The 13,296-nt window shown below is 40.6% G+C and overlaps 1 protein-coding gene across 7 annotated transcripts in view; it reads left to right on the top strand.

The window, feature by feature from the left end:
• The first annotated feature begins 1,661 nt into the window (after positions 1-1,661).
• The window catches only part of Trpc4 (transient receptor potential cation channel, subfamily C, member 4), a 162,888-nt gene continuing 151,253 nt past the window's right edge, over positions 1,662-13,296 (top strand). For 4 of the 7 annotated variants that reach the window (NR_046161.1, NM_016984.3, NM_001253682.1 and 1 more), the window contains exon 1: positions 2,135-2,337. The gene's annotated coding sequence lies outside the window, so the exon portion shown is untranslated. Of the gene's footprint in view, positions 2,788-13,296 lie in introns of all 7 variants that reach the window. The other 3 variants (XM_017319534.2, XM_006501296.4, XM_006501297.4) reach the window with 3 other exon arrangements.

The raw sequence follows: 13,296 nt of genomic DNA on the forward strand, positions 1-13,296 counted from the left end.
GGGTTTGTGGTCCATTGCTCTTCCTTCCAAGGGAACACAGGCTGCTAGGAGCAAACGCCGATGATGCTGGTGTGCGTTTTGTGGTCCTCAAGGTTTTGCTTTTGCTTTCCTTTTTTTTTTTTTTTTTTTTTCTATTTTGTTTTTATTGTGGACTCACATCCACCTTTCTTATGGGAAGAATAACAAATTAGGGAAGACTAGAAAAAATATCTGTCTCTGATATCATGATAAAAAATGGTATCTGCTATGAAGAAGTAAGAGCCCTAAGAGAGCTGTGTGGATGATCTCAAGTGTTGAGTTCCTTTTCAAGCATCCTTAAACCTGTCTTAAGGACCTACACTCATGACAGCCTGTATTTTAGCAGAAACACTTCTTCAACCAATGTCTGCTCCAGGTTTGGTTTTTATACATTTACTGATCATTAAGAAAAACAGGTTTTGTGAAATTTTTTTTTAAAGAAGTAGTTTCAGTTGTACCACGCCAAACAGATGTCGATGTGTGTTTTTCTTCTTTTCTTCTTCAGTAGAAAGTAGGTTTAGATTTATTGTAAAGTTCATCTCCATGTCTACCGAGTGATGTGTTTTGCATATTTTATAAAATCCAGTGTTTAATGCTAAGACAAGAAAACTACCTTTGAAAGATGTTGACACACATTTATGGAGATCTGTAGAGGGATTCGGGGTAGGGATGGAGTTCTTCTGTTGCTCATCCAGTTTTCTGGTACAGGTTTGTTTGGTGTACTGTAAAGGCCTCGGTATTTTGTGGGACGGACTGTGGGCTGTGCTCTCTCAAAATCACTCTAGGGGTCATGCTGACCTATGAGAGGAGCAGTTAGCTCAGGAGAAAGAAAACTTGACAACTACAAACAGCATTTTGAAAAGAACAACAAAACAAAACCTTCACTCCAAAGAGTACACTCCAAAGTCAACAAAGCCTCCTTACTCTGCAATTACCCTTAAAAAACAAAAACAAAAAAACGAAACGGAAAAAAAAAAAAACCCACCTCACTCATCTGACGTTCAGAAACGCAGAGTGAGCCTGAGTCTATTAAATCTTGCTGCTGGGATGCTTACAGGCGATGGGGGGAGCTCACAACCGCCTGTGCTCTGAAAAAGAAACCCGAGAAGTGAAGGTAGGAGGGGGCTGAAGCCTTTTGGCAAACGCACTGCTAAGTTTGTCCCTTGGTCTTGAGATCACGAACAATAAAGGTGTGGCAAGTTACATGAACTTTTCCACCTCTGTACTTGGATCTTATTTTTGTGTATGAATACTACACCAAGAGATAAGCTGTATCTGGAAGCTCAAGATTAGAGTTAGAGATGCTGAGTCCGGTGGCAGACACCGTCGTTCACCAACATGCCCACCTGCAGCCACCAGGACCTCCAGCTCCTACGCTGGCCCATAATTTGGGATTAAATACGTGGGAATCTTGATTGCCAGTTGTTTAGAGGGAGCCAGGTAGGAGTGGATGGGATGCTGGGGGCTTATCATTTATTTATTGCCACTGTCTGGATTGTTGATGGTAGTGGCAAGCACATCCCTGCACTAGCAAGGCAAGTGTGACACCTTGAGGACAGGGAAGGGGGTGCCAGGAGTCCAGGGCGGCTACAAGAGTTGCCAGGGCTGGGTAGGGGGAGAGACAATTTGTTCCAATCCTTTGACCAGCTGCTTAGTATGGTTGGAGCAGGGCTTTCCAGGGTTGGGTTCGGTTGACAAGTGAAGTTTTGCATTTCTCCTGGGCTACACCAAGCCCTGATCTGTGTATGCCAAACACCCAAGACCTCCGGGTCTGTCCTGACCACCACTTAGCTGAGTGACAAGCAGACATATGGCGAGCCACCCTGCTTGCTGACTGACCTGGAGAGATGCTCCCGGGTGGCGCGTTGAGGTGTTTGTGGGTCCTTTATACCCGCTCCTAGGGAGGTGCGTGGGATGCGCATCCATTCGGGCAGACCCAGGATGGGTGGGGGCGGTCCTCCAGGCTGCTCTTTGGCCACCTTGGGAACGCAACTTTTCCGGGGGTATAGGTGGGGAGAGCATCAGTGCCTGGTGGGCGAGGCTGTCGTCCTGGGCACCCCGCCCCCTCCTGGGCTGCCCCTCCCCCGCGCCCCTGCTCTGGCTCTCCAGCATCCTCACTCCGCCCAGTTCTGTGCCAGCTGCGTGGGCTCTGGTTTCGTGCGGGTTTTTTTCCCCCTTGGAATGCTCCAAAAAACTCGGTAGCGACTACGGAAACCCCATCGGAACTGACCAGCTGCGCTAGCACCAGGCACAGCACTGGTGCTGCGCGCTCGCCGAGCCCACCTCGGTCACTTCAACCACCAGATTGCAACTTTGCGGGTAAGAGAGGGTGCAGGCTCCGCGCTCCAGACGCGGGCCTCACATCTGGGATACTGATTAAGTTTCCTAAGCCGACTGGGAAGCAGGCTCCCTGCTAGGAGGCGGGTATCCCTGGGGGCTTACGCGAGTCACCAGGGTGCAGCAGCTTTTTAAGGTTCTTCTTCTTTTTAAAAAGGTTGCTTTTTTAAGGTTCGGGGAAAGATTTTCGCGAAGCTTTCTTTGGATGACCTGGGATAAGGGGGAGTTTGGGGGTGCTTCCAGGCTCTCTCTGTATCGCGTTGTGAGGCAGGGGTGAGGACGAAGAGCGAACCCCCGGTGTGATTTACATGGTAAACAAAGGATCAGCCCTTATCCCCGCGGTGCTGGGGAGCTCGGTGCTTGTGTACAACCTCCCGTGCGCGTTTGGACGTTTGGAGAGGATGGAAATGACATGGTCCTTGGGCACGTAAGGTGAGCTCTATGACTCTCCAACGAGCTGAGGGCACGAAGGGAGGACAGCGACCGCTGTTCAGTGGGTTCATTCCCCTCTGCGTCATTTTCCTCTGTCAAGCAGCAAAAGCACTTTTAAGCTTGTGGTTGGACCAGGTTTGGGGGTTCCTAGTTCGCTTGGCAACTGAGATTCCAGCTGAACCAGTGACTCTGCTTGCTACTTGAGTAGATAGCTTGAATCCATGGCGCAACTTGTTGTTTCCAGCTGCGAACTGCCTTTTGTGACTCCAGAGAGAGACAGAGAAAGATAGAGACATGAGGGTGGAGGTGAGCTGGGCAGAGGGACCAAAGACCATGTGTCCAGTGTTCTCCAGCCACTGTGGTGTATCCCTGCCCACTGCGGTTTTTCCCAGGGGAGCATTATCATTAAATACCGCTGGCTGCTATAAAAGGTTATCAAGTTACTTACGGAGGGAGTAAGCTACTAAGCCAAACGAGTGGGAAGAGAGAGAAAACGCTGTCACTGTGCCTTTAAAATGAAATCTTCGAACAGATTTGTAAAACTGTGATAAAATAAACCACCGAGGTTCATAGGCTCGCTGGCTTTTCTCTCGTAGTCATCACAATGCAAAGTACTTAAAAATTCTTTAGGAAGAATAAAAGATTTAGCAGAGGATTTTTTTTTAAAGACTCAGACACCGAGAGTAGGAGTTGGCGGTTATGTTAACGGTGTTACGATTTGCTATTTAAAGTTATATTTGTAACGCCTACTTCTGTTCATCTGGACAGTAAACCAGGAAACATCCAGCTCTTAAGAGAAACAAAGTAGTAAGATATAGGGGTAATCCTGTCCGAAACTCAGAATTAGGATCAAAATTGAATTTAACGTGGGTAAAGTGAATGAAGGTCTTTACAATCTCTGCAAATCAATGCTGTGGTTAACCAGGATCAATCAGTCAGCCCGGGCAAGGTAAATGGGCATCAAAGGATATATGAATAACTTGGATTAAAAAGGGTAGCAAGGAGAGGGAGGGAGAGTGCATGTGCACGGTTTCAGAGAAAGACTGCAAGGAGCAGCTTTGCCTTGCCTGAACTTTGATCTGAATCTTTACACTGACTGGTGGGAGGAGGAGGAAGGATAGACTTAAGCCAAGAAAGGCAAAGGGGCCAAAAACCTACAGGTTGGTGAAAGAGAGACATCAGAGTTGCCCATGGTCCTCTGAGGGGATATATCACGAGGAAAAGATTTGCAAGTGTGAACTTAGAAAAGTTTATCAGTGTGATCTGGAAGGAGCATTCATCAGAAGCATCAGGTATCAAAGCTGGACAGGAAACAAACATCTCTTAGCTGAAGCTGCCACGCATTGATAGCTTTTGTAAGAATCTCTGATCTTAAGAAATGAAGCACATCTCAGTTTTCTTCTTTTCAGTCATTCTCAGAGATATGAGAGGGACTAGATTTATAAGGCTTCCATGTTTTAAATAATCTTATATTATTCATATTTGTGTTGCATTTATTTCTAGACAGCCAAGATGAAAAGAGCCGACGGGATGTGTAAAGTGGCTGTTTCAAAGAACCAAACAGTCTCGGGATAGATAGCTTTTCACAGAGTAGAACCTGAATCAGTTCATATTTTATAGAGGCTTGGAACCATGAAAACTGTCCGCCTATCCTTTCTGTTTAGTGGACCTTTGAAGGTCATTCTTGTTTAGTGTATGTGCTTCAAACTCCAAGAACCGCATCTAACCAAAGAGCTAAAAACCTGTCTGGTTAAGCATCCACACCCAGAGGACAGAAACGCATCATGGTTCATAACCTATTGTGTCATTTCATGCTATAATGGATATATAAGGCCAATGGGCTGTTTTTCAGTGCTCTGTGATCCTGTCTACTGGTATTTGCCTGAAGTACATGGCACTAAAACCTGACTTGCAGTAACTGGCCTTAAAAATCATTGTTCCTGAACTGAAGATGATAAGCAGAAACTACACACACACACACATGTTGCATTTTGATACCATCATTTTTTATGATACAAAATAATAAACCTTTCTGCTCATCCAGGCATCCTCTTACTATATTTTAAACCCGAGTCAATGAAGAGCTACAGTCTCTGTAATAGTCTCTGCTTGTTATTTCTCTGATTAAAATAAAACCTCCAAGTATGCTTTTGGATATATTCTGCTCTTATTCCCACATGCTTATCTCCAGAATAACATGCCAATTCAATGAAAAGATTAACATGAAGTCCCTTTGCTACATAATGGCTATACCCTGGCAACGATAAAGATAAGCATCCATGTGTTCAATAATAAAACTTATAAACAACAGAGAAATCAGAGGTTATTTATATGAAGGTGGACGTGCAAGAATGACAGAGCAGTCACCGGGACCACAAAACAGGGCTGAATATTTTCTTTTTTAAAAAAAAATTTTTTTTAAACAAGCTGGATGAACGGAGGGAGAATAGCAGCAGGCTGTTATATTTTCTTCTAAAATCATCAGTGCCAGACAGTGATGAGATCAGATTACAATGCGCATCTTGACTTCCTAAATTCGTTGTCTGGGCTAATTAGAACCTGGCCTCACTGACTTATTTAATACCCATAAAATGCCATGAGCTTTCATTACAATGACTCTTACTAACACTGAAGTTGAGAGGACACACAGTGAAGCCCGTGGCTGTGCTCTGTTCATCTCATGTTCCATAAACCTTCAGTTTAACCCAACTGTACTTGGATATTTATTTCCATCATGTTACGGAATTATTGGCTTTACGGTGGCTTTAGTCTCCCCAAGTTTTCCGTTTCTCATCCTTTCCCATGCACAACTTTACCCTTTCCAGAGAGAGAGTTGAGAGTATGTATATGCACACACACACACACACACACACACACACACATGTATGTATGTGTATATCTATCTATCTATCTATCTACACACACACACACACACACACACACACACACACACACACACACACATATATATATATATATATATATATATATATATATATATATATATAAAACCACAGACAGAAACAACATGGCTGTGTTTTCAAAATGAGCACAAACTTATACCTGATCATTGAGAACTTTCACACAACAACCATCACAACACCAAATAACTGAGGGACAGAGAGATCAATTTAGGGAGAGGAAAAGGTCATCTAGAAAATCAAAAGGTATTGAACGTATATTAATTTAAAATTATCTTATTTCATGAATTATTTAGAAAATTCAATGAAGTAGTTAAACCTTTTAAATAGCTCTGTGATGGTTCTGAAAGTTTGGTTTAAGTAGTTAGGCAGGACTGCAGTTGGACTATTTGATTATTGTAGCCAAACACTACACAGTATTCCTTCCAACATTAGCTTGTGCATAACACACTGGTGTCACTGGGTGATGACTTCCTAAGATACAACAGAATATATATGGGCACAGCTTTATGCCCCAAACATTTAAGATGAATTTAGATACAAATATAAAAGTATGCCTTTACCTAGCACAAAGCATCTTCTTTGAGGAGTAGTAAAATTAATGATAGGCATTAATTAAGTACTGCCTGAAGCCTGCTCTCCCCCTCCTAAAGTATGTTGGAGAAGCTACCCTGAGTAATGCTTTGAGCCAGTAACAGGGAGGGTGAAGTGTACAGAACCTAGAGGACAAAAGAGTTGAAGAAGGGCGGGGCCTATACTTCTGGGCACCTGTGCCAGGAGTTCATTATCTTCCTTTCCGTTTTGAATTTGGACTGTGATCATTTCTTAGCAATTTGGATAATAAGCACTTCCCAGACACCATAGTTTAACTCTATGGTGAATCAGTGATTTGAAGAAAAAAAAAAAAAATACCGTGCAAACCTGTAGTCTAAGCACTCGGGAGGCTGAGGCAGAAGGATCTTGAGTTCCAAAGCAGCCCAGGCTATAGAGTGATAGCTTATGACAAAACACAACAACAATGCATGCACATACACACACACACACACACACACACACACACACACACACACACAACATATATACCCATACACACATATGCATACACACACATATACACACACATACACACACAAACACACACATATGTATACATACATACACACACATACACACACACCCAACAACAATAGAACAAAAATGAAAACAAACTGAAGAAAACAAAAACCAAATAAACAAAGAACAACAACAACAAAATCCTAAAAAATAATTATATTTTTAATTCTTCCCTAAAAACTAATTGTATTTTTCCAACAATTCGTTTCTTTGTTTTTGTTTTGTTTTTTCAAATAATATAACATGGGAATAAAATCCCTGTTCCTCTTACCAAGGTAGAGTTAGAACAACATTCCTGAAGCCAAATAGGAGCTGAGCTGCTCAGCTCTGACAGGCTGCCCTCTCTGTTTTCCTTGGGCTGGGGATTGAACCCGGGGCTTTTTAGATGTTGCACATACACTCCAGCAGGACCCCAGACCCAGGCACCGTGTTTCCGTTCTTGTTCTTTAACATAATACACATGGAAAAGAAAGTTTATTTCCATGAATAAAATTTGAGATAACACATTTTTAATCAGATATCAAGGAGAAGAGAGCTTCTGAGATGAGTTTCCACTCAAACCTCAGCACTCCTTAACTATTCACCGTATGCCGGCATGGACAAAACAGTCAAGTTAAGACATGCTGGAGTTATATTCCATTAATCAATGTTATATAGGGTGTTAAGACAAATGGCTTTGTCTTCACTATTTTTGAAAATGTAACTATTTATTTCATGACCTTTGGTATTTGATACCCTAGAAGATACTTGACAGTTGCTAAGATGTTTTTAGTACTTTGATGTGGTGTTTCTAAGTGGATGCATACTTTTGAGATGGAAAGATTATATACAGAATCTATTGGCATGCACTAAAAGACAACACCTTTGAATGTATGAAATATTAATCTGATATTACCACCCACTTATATACTTAGTGCCTATTAGTAAACAAATAATTGAATAGGCAGGCAGGTGGCAGGTAGGATCATGAATGTTCTGGTAGAGTTCTTGATGTCTAGAGTGACTTTCCCCCTGTTAACTCAGAAATGGGCTTAGAGCCCATATTTACTCACTCACAAAGTTTGGTCCTGATGTCTCAAGTACAAACACAGGCAAAGGCCTTGCGGGTGTGCCAAGGCCTGCTTTGGAACTAGACAATAAACACCTTTAAGAAATGAAGATGGCATTGAAAAGTATGTGAATTTGCAACAGAGACTTCTACAGGTGTTTTGCTTTTGTCATTGAGCAGGGCTCTTTTTCTTTTCGTATTTTCATAATGTCACGCTTGTGACAGATGACTTTTAGCGTAGGTATTTAATGAAGCCAACTTATAATAACATTTCCCTTATACACGTGTGTGATGGATGCCACACAATTTCTTACATTAAAACATAATCTTCCAGTCTTCATTCCACGGGTTCAGCGTTCAGTCACCTAGTTGCTGGGAGGAGCTCAGCATAGGATTCCTATAACTGATCACCAGCATGCTTTGATTTATATGTTGCTGTGCCAGAATTCCTAAAGTTTTCCACTCCACTGTGCTATGACGGAGAAGTTAGAAATGAAAGAGCCCAGACACAGCTATTTCTCAGGAATGCATGCTTGAACCAAAAGAAGCCATAGCCTCTGTCCGTGATTATATTTAGCAAATTAAGTTGAAAGTTCATGTCTTGAATTTGACAGAACATGATGAGCTATTGTAGGTGATGTGGGTTTTGTTTTATTTTTGGTCTTTTTCTTGTGTATCACTGAGCTTTGGAAGTTACAAATCAACATATATTTCCTTCAGAATCAGTGGACTGGGCTGCTCAATATTCATGGATTTTGAGTGAGTCAAATAAATCAATATGTAAGGATTGATTTTTGCCTTTTTTGATGCTCTACTCAACAGGTTAAGTGTGTTAAATATATTTCTATTAAATATTTAGTTCAAAGATTAAATTTTAATACTTGAATTAAATATTAAAATGTATTCCTCTAATATATTTGTCTTTAGTATGAAGTCTCAAAATAAAATGGAATGGTGAGCACAGAGGTTTACTGTGAGCACGTTACTCACAGGGTGGAGAACTCACTGTGTTTTGTGATTGTCACACCTCTGATCGTTCATGCAAAGGCATTGTTCATGCAAAAAGAAGGGAAGATGATACCCTGATGACCACACTGAAAGCCATACATCTGGTGTTCTTATGTAACCATAGTAGTTGGACAAGCACATCTGGTCATGTTGAATTTCACCTATATACAAGACCCAAAATATAAGGAATGCATAAACATATACACACTTCATATATTTATGTATTTGTACACGCGAGCGCGCACACACACACTCTTGCTGGGGAGATAGGCTCAGCAAATAAAGGCACTTACTACCAAGCCTGAGGGCCTGAATGGTCTCCCTAGGACCCACATGGTAGCAGGAGAGAACTGACTTCAATAGTTGTCCTCTGCATACACGCTGTCGTGTGTGCTAACAAACACACATAAACACTCACACAATAAACAAATTTAACTAAAGAATAAAAAAGCCTATAGTGAATGGGGTTTTTAATGTAATGAAGAATTGGACCTTGTCAGAAATTTTCTTTTCTGTGACTCATACAGAGCAATCAGAGTGCCCACCTGCAAAGAAGGCTCCAATGGCCTCTAAAATTAAGGAAAAGAAAGGTTTGCAGTTAGCCCTCTCTGTATGTGCGGTGTAAAAGAGAAATGCTGGCAGAGGGGAAGGGCTTATTTGTCTATCTGGTTCATTTTAACCTCACAGCTTAGTGTTTTGGTTTTCAGTGTTCTCGGAGAGCCGAGCTGCGTTTTCACCTAGCACTCCAGCATGTTCCTGGAACAAAGAGAGCCAGCAAATGATTTTCTCCTTTGATGAATAAAAGACAGTTTAATGAAAAAGTATTTCATTATAACAGCACTTATAATAAATATCTTTCCATCCTGTGCAAACAGCAATAGCTTCAACCTGGAAAGTAAGGAATGCCTTGTATTTGGCTCTACTTTGCAGTGAATCACGAAACCAGAACTTAAAAAACGAGCTGGATAAAATGCTTAAGTACTTTTTTCTTCCTGGTTTTCCATTTGCTGTAGTTGAAAATTTTGTATAATCATGTGCCAGAAGTTGCTCCCTTTCAACGTAATGGTCATGATTATTCACAAAATACAAAAGACCTATCTCAAATTAACAGTCTCTCATAAAATAATAAATATCTGCAAAGAAAACATGTAACTCATTGAGAAAAACCTAAACAAATATAGTATTTGAAATGATCCAATGTTGGGTAACATAGAAATATACGGATCCAAGGCAGGATTCATTTCAGTTTTCTTAAAGCAACCTTTTCCAGTGGGTGAGTTAGTTTCTTATACAGATCTTGAGGCAAGCTAAGATTCTCCCACCTTATGGATGCGATAGGACTATGAGTCAAATATTGAAAGTGATAAATGAGTTCTTCTATTCATAACACAGATTGCATTCTTCTTTTTAAGTGCTCTTGGGACTTGTAGAATTTAATTGGATCATTTTCATCATAGTGAAATAAGTATAGGATTGAATCCGAGACAGTGGCTGTCCTCAGGGCTGCATGTACTTATAGCTCATCTATAACATAGATGGATAATGTCTGTTGTACATTCTCTGTGTCCTCTATCTATAGATGGGAGGGGTTTTTCTAGTTAGTCCTGGAATTCAGATGCTTAGAGAAAACCACAGAGTTGCCAAGCATAACTGCAGATTCTCTGCTACACAGCCATGCCAGGCCTCTCCATCTATAGAGATGGGGTGAAACTTCATATGTATGAACTCTTAGAAAACTGTTGGATGATCATCCTGATAGACCACTGATGTTGATATATTACTGATATTGATGTTATTGATATATTTTATTTTTACAAGTTTAAATTTTAACTCCTACATAACTCATTAAGTACCTTCAATTTATTTCCTCTATACCCCCAGCAACACTTTGAGTGTTTGCCAATTATTTGAAATGTAAACACAAGATTAACAAATATAGAATATATATCTGCTTAATGAGCTATAATCTTTTAAATCATTACTCTAGGTAAAATAAATCAGAAGAATTGTATGCTTGTCATTTGAAAAATACATATTCTTTGTTGAACATACTCATGTATTTTTACATGGTGAAAGAAGCCTGAGCTGCTTAGATTAGCTCTGGCTTTTGGGAAAAAAACAAAAAACAAAAAACTATCTGAGCTGAAGAGATGGCTTGGTAGTTAAAGTTGCTGGGTATTCTTACAGTAGACCCAGGTTCGGTTCCCAACACTCATAAAGGCAGCTGAAAATTGCCTGTAACTCCAGCTTCATGGGCTCTGCTGCCCTCTTCTGACCTCCATAGGCCCCTGCATGCACGTTGTGCATAGATATAAATGCAGGTACACACACACACACACACACACACACACACACACACAAATAAATAAATAAATAAACACATAGTTAAAGGGAAAAGCAACTGTTAATATATGTTATTTCCTATTTTCTTTTATGCTTGCTATGATCTCTTCATACATTTCCTCCAGATGTCCCCTCTCCCCCACCATCTCATTGTGTTTGTCTGGCTCTGCTCAGGGATTAAGAGTTCTATATTGTGTATCTGTTAGTGTATGCTGACAGTGAATTTTCTGGCTTTGATTATTGACTTTTAAAAAACATTTTCTCCTCTCATGTTGCAAGTTATTTTAATTGGGCAGAATGTCCTGGTCTGGAAACTCATTTCCTTTCCATGCATTTATGGATTTCAACTCATACTTAGTTCAATCATTTCTGTTGAGAAGTCAGCTATAATTTTGAATTATTTATTTTTTAGTTGTTTTAATCTTTTATTTAGTTGTTGTAAATGTTCTCTGTTAATATTTTGCTTAGTTTTTTGTTTGTCTGTCTGTTTTTTATTCTTAATTTTATTTATTTATTTATTTATTTACTTACTTACTTACTTACTTACTTACTTACTTACTTACTTACTTATTGAGACAGGTCCTTCCTGTATACCTCTGGCTGTTTAGGAACTTACTGGTAGACCAGGGTAACCTCAAACTCACAAGAGTCTGCCTGTCTCTGCCTCTCAAGTTCTGGGATTAAAGGCTTGGCCCATCTTGCCCAACTCAATTTTATTTATCTTTTAAGATTTTACATGTCTGGGTGCTTTCTACACGTATGTTTGTGCACCACATGCATGTAGTGTTCCAGAGGCCAGAAAGGGGCAGCAAATGCTCCTGGAACTGGAGTTACAGATGGCTGTGAGCAATGCATCATGTGGGTGCTGGAATTGAACCCAGGTCCTTGCAAACCAGCTGATGTTTGCCATTGCAGAGCAGTCTCCCCAGCCTCTAGCATTGTATTTCCTTTAGCTATAAAACGATACACTCTGAATTTCTCCTGCTTAACTCTTAGAACACTTCAGGGTGTGATTTGATATATTTCAATGTTTTTTTGAAAACTCAGGGCTATTGTTTCTTCATATACAGTTTTGTATCATCATCTATTTCTCCATTAAAGTCACAAAATGCATATGTCTAGATCTTTATACCCCACAGCATGTTATTAATATCCTTCAGCTCTCCTTTTAATACATTTCTAACAGTTATGGTCTTTGTGTCTTTATCTGGGCATTTTTATCATTCTGTTTTCCCAAATGACATCCCCCCCACACTCTGTGATGCCTTCTGTTCAACTGCTTTCTTGGGTACTTTATTACTGCTACTCTTATTTTTGCAGCCTTCTTAAATTTTGCCTTATGACTTATGACTAGTCTTGAATCTTATGTGCCTTTTAAAATGAATATTGATAACTCCAGCAACAAAGTTATTTGTAGGTTTATGGTCATGGAGTGTTTCTTTTTTATTTTAAGATAAAATGGATATGGTAGGAGGCTGGAGAGATGATTCAATGCTTAATAGCACTTGCTGCTCTGGTAGAGGACTTGGGTTCAGTTCCCAGAATGCATATGGAGACTCACAATCATCTGTAATTCTAGTTCCAGGGCATCCAGTGACTTCTTTTGGCCTCTGTGAGCACTGGAATGCACATGGTATACAGACATACTGGCTGGCTAGTTTTATGTCAACTTGATACAAACTACAGTCATTTTGAAAGGGGGGAACCTCGGCTGAGGGAACCCACTAGCCTAGCATGTGGGCAAGCCTATGGTATGTTTTCTTGATTGCCGATAGATGTAAGAGGTCTAGTTCAGTGTAGCTGGTGCCACCCCTAGGCTGGTGGTCCTAAGTGTTACAAAAAACTAGATTGAGCAAGCCATGGGAACAAGCCAATACGTGGTATTCCTCTATGGCTTCTGCCTCAGTTCCTGCCTTGAGGTCCTGTCCTGACTTCCCTGGATGATGGACTATGAGTCTTAAGATGAAACAAACCCTTTCTTTCCCAAGTTGCTTTTGGTCATGGTGTTTCATCTCAGCATTAGAAACAATAACTTAAGACAATAGGTATCAGAAAAATTGTGAAGCTTTGTCACTG

The sequence above is a fragment of the Mus musculus genome, chromosome 3 (assembly GCF_000001635.26).
Source record: "Mus musculus strain C57BL/6J chromosome 3, GRCm38.p6 C57BL/6J".
NCBI classification, from domain to species: domain Eukaryota; kingdom Metazoa; phylum Chordata; class Mammalia; order Rodentia; family Muridae; genus Mus; species Mus musculus.